The following is a 4052-nucleotide window of genomic DNA, read 5'->3' on the forward strand; positions in this document are numbered from 1 at the left end:
AAATAGTACTGTTCAACTGTGATGGTGCACGAAGTCACGGCTCAACTGGGATTTTGGCTCCTATGATTAGCAGTTATTTATTCATGTCATTTCAAATCGTCTGGGGTAGAGGACTGAGGATTCCCTTGTGGAAATATGGGTTTTACGGTGCAACATGCGTAACACATCTGAGGTGTAGATTAATAATTAACCGTCTTCTTTGCAGTTCAAAAGATCAAAAGGACCCTCCCTGATTGGCCAGTCAAAGAAGGGAAGAGTTGTTGCGATTGGCTAAGCTAGAGCTAGAGGTAAAAGAGATGCCAGCCTATCTGCTTTCGCGACCGTCTACCTTGTGCATCCGCCCCAAAACCCCTAAACAACAGTAAATAATTGACGACATCCACACGGTGTTTCGTCACACAATTTTAAACCCAAATTTGATTCAGAAAACGATGGAAAAAACCCAGGAAATCCTGCTATATATGAGTCACAATAAATTTGCGAATTCGTCACCCATCACCTTCAGAAACATTCTTGGCCTGGATTTCTTTTTTCTTGTCTCAACCAAGGTTTGAAGAAGCAAAACCCAGTCACCGATCTTCTGGAAACTTCAGTTGAGTACTCTTGGTGCCAATGCGTACTACAGTGTAGAAAGACCTTGATCACTACGCCCAGCCGCATGAGTAGGGCGCACCGCAGTTGGTTTTCACGGCATTGCAGACAAGGTGGCAAACACTGCAGATCCTTTTTGGAAGAAAAAGAATGGTTCACCGCAGCCAGATCGATCGATCGTCCAGTAAACAACTCCCCAAGAATCTTCCGGTAACTCGTGCGGTGCTGTGAGGTGCGGGCGTTAACGTGATCGCACGTTTCCTCGAGACCGATCCTGGCCGTCGGAGCCGCGCTGCAACTTGCAGCGAATATATCGTGCGGATTCCGGCCGCTCGGACGGACCGCACAGCGGCGCAGCTAGAGTCGCTCGCTTCATGGCGCCTTCCTCGCCAGCTCGACCGACCGCCCCGGCTATAAATGGCGAGCCCCTCGCCTGCCACTCGAAGCATCGAATTCCTCTCCCAGGCTAGTAGTGCCAACTCCACAGCGCCGAGAGCCCAACATACACACATCATCGAAGCTAGCTAAGCTACGAGAGAAGAGAGGAAGAAGCGAAGAAGCTACAATGGGCGGCTGCTTCTCTTCGTCCGGGGCGTACGAGGAGGCCGGGTGCCGGCGGCCGCAGCGGGTGAGGCCGAGCGACCAGGACGGCATCTACTACGTGGGCGAGCGGGACGTGGACAACAAGGCCGGCATCTACATCGCCAATTTCCACCGCTACCAGTCCGAGGTCGTGCCCATGACGCCCGCGCCCTCCTCAGCCGCCGCCTGATCGATCGACCACGATCCACGGCGGAGATGAAGAGCAAGATGGTTCCATCTTCCATGGCGGGTCGGTTATTTGTGCTGTTCTTTCGCTTAATTCCCTTGTTTAGGCTGCGGGCGGCATAAACCTGAGAGTGAGCTCCTAATGAATAAATAATTAGTGAAGATGAGGGGTTGTTAGTGTCAGTAGTTGATCAGTACTTATAATACTATTGTGTGCAGTACGTATATGTAATTATGTATGTAAATTTGTTCAAGACCGGAGAGTGAATATATATGGAGACTATGCTTAATTAGCACTGGGATTCGATCTTCTTGCGATGCTTCCTCACGACTTCATGTGAGAACCACATCCGGCAATTGACTGGATGACGCGAGCGAAAGTTGCAGATTGAGATGCATTGATGCATGGTTGTGTTTTCTGGTGATTGATCAACTGGCACTGAAAAGACTAGCTATGGGTGCGCTGCCTTGCTGATTCTGCAATGCATCCGGCCTGGCATGCATGCAGGTTGGCCATTAATTTGCCATGCATGTTTAAGAAAAGAAAAGGCACTGAGATTCTTTATCATGAAACTGGTCACCGGTAACAACTTCAGTTCGATCAGCTGTCAAAAGAGTAGGTAAGGTTTCTGCACCCTGATAAATTACCATGGTTCTTGTTTAGGTTTCTCATTCTCAAGAAGTTTCTGTTCATATGTGACCTACGAGTGGCATTCCTATGGAAAACCTTAATCAAATGATAAACAACAATTAAGAAATAATTAATTGAAGTGCCAGTTGTATCTCGTATGACATTTTTTGAAACAAAAATGGAAGAAACCAAGTCCAAGTGATGGAAGAATATCCCAGTCAGTTAACTGGATTTCTCAAAACCGGCCAAAATTCCAACCCAAATTGTATTTATTGTGTTTCTACAGGTTTCATCTGAATTTGGTACAATCTCTAAGAATTTCACGTGAATTTGGCGTGCATTACACAAAAACATGACCGGTCGGGCGTCTCAAACTGGCCGGGCGAATGACCCGGTTAGTGTTCGGTCACAAAAATGTGACTGAGCCGTGCACCCAAAACTGGCCATAGACGTCTGGGCTAACCAGCACCCTTCAAACCCAGCCTAAATCTGAGGCGGGTATGGGGAGGCCCAGAGGTGCCCGGGTGCATCCACTACGTCGCATCGGCCCACCCAGACGCCACATATATCGCCACTCCGGATGAACCACAGACCGCAGTCAAATCACACTCCCCGTCTCTCCACTTCACTCTTCGTCTCCGTCCCATTCTGATCTATGGCAAGCGACGACAATAGCGCACCATTCGGTGGTAGATCTGGTGTTAAGGACAACGTGGAGGAGCTGACCCTCCGCATCGCACTTCGCCGGTCGCGGGTGGACCAAGGTGGCAGTACAACTCTGGAGGTGCACCCTCCCTCATCGCCGTAGTGCGGAGGACGGCCCCGGACCGTTGCGTCTGCGAAGCTCTACGCACTCCGCGCCCCTCCCAATCCACCACCCACGCGCACTTCTCCGCCACCTCGCCCTGCTCTGGACAGACTTTCCGGCCACCATTGAGTCCTCATGCCCGCGTCAGCGAGGACACGAAGACATTGGCCAGATGTCGGGTCTGCGCGAGCGTGCCAGTTGATCCAGAGGACCAGCTCCTGAGGGTGGTCCTGCGCCGCTCTCTCCAACCTCTCCGGCAGCTGATACAACTTCAGCTCCGACGATGATGCCCTCCCCGCCAACGCCTACATGGAGGGGTATAGCCGCACCGGCGACCGCAAGGTGGTTGGCAAAGAAATGGTAATTCCTCCACCCTTCTCCGTCTCCGTTTAGTTATTTTAGTTTTGATAATAGACCATTCAGCGATGAACTATGTGTATTTTGGTCTGGTGAACTGCGATGTATATAGTCCCCTATGCAATTCCGTTGTTCTATGTTTGTTTGCTGCTTTGTTTCCTTGATCTACGTAGTTTCGTACATTAAGTTGCATGGATAGCCTGGATTTGGAGTGCCAGAGTTGAGGTACCCGGCCATGTATGCGTGCATTTGAGGGGTGACTGGTCCCTCTTGGCAGACGCGCCCGGGCGCGCTCGGCGACGTATAGGGAGCAAGATTTTCTATATCCAACTGTAGATGCTCTAACCTCCTCAAGTTCCCTCCGAAGAAATGTTTCTGTTAATCGATCATCTAGTGCACTGCTTGATAGGAGAATTTTATCATAGTCCGTGCAGCTATGGTTGTTGATCCTATGGAGCCTACACAAAGGTTTAGGCCGGATCCCCTTCCTTGCCACAAGTCTTGCTTGCACCTTTTTTGAATCTCGTAAGGATTTAGCTATCTATTGGAGTATAGGGAACAAGGTAGATAATCTTAGAGTTTTCACAGCCAAAGTTAGTCTCCCTCCTATGAACACATCTTTCTGGACGCACTCCTTAAACATTACTCCCCCCGTTCCTAAATGTAAGTCTTTTTAGAGATTCCAACTGGTGACTACATACGGAGCAAAATGAGTGAATCTATAGTTGGGATATCCTCCTCATGTGGGCTGTGAGGAGATGACCATTTGAGGCCTTTTAGGCAGCCCAAAGAGGTGCAAAAGCCCACTACCCATTAGGGTTATGACCTAGGGTCATTTTGGACTTTGCACATGAGTGGATGGGGATGCTTTACCCTCCATCCAACAGCCACCACCAA

Source organism: Triticum dicoccoides, chromosome 6B, assembly GCF_002162155.2.
Source record: "Triticum dicoccoides isolate Atlit2015 ecotype Zavitan chromosome 6B, WEW_v2.0, whole genome shotgun sequence".
NCBI lineage: Eukaryota > Viridiplantae > Streptophyta > Magnoliopsida > Poales > Poaceae > Triticum > Triticum dicoccoides.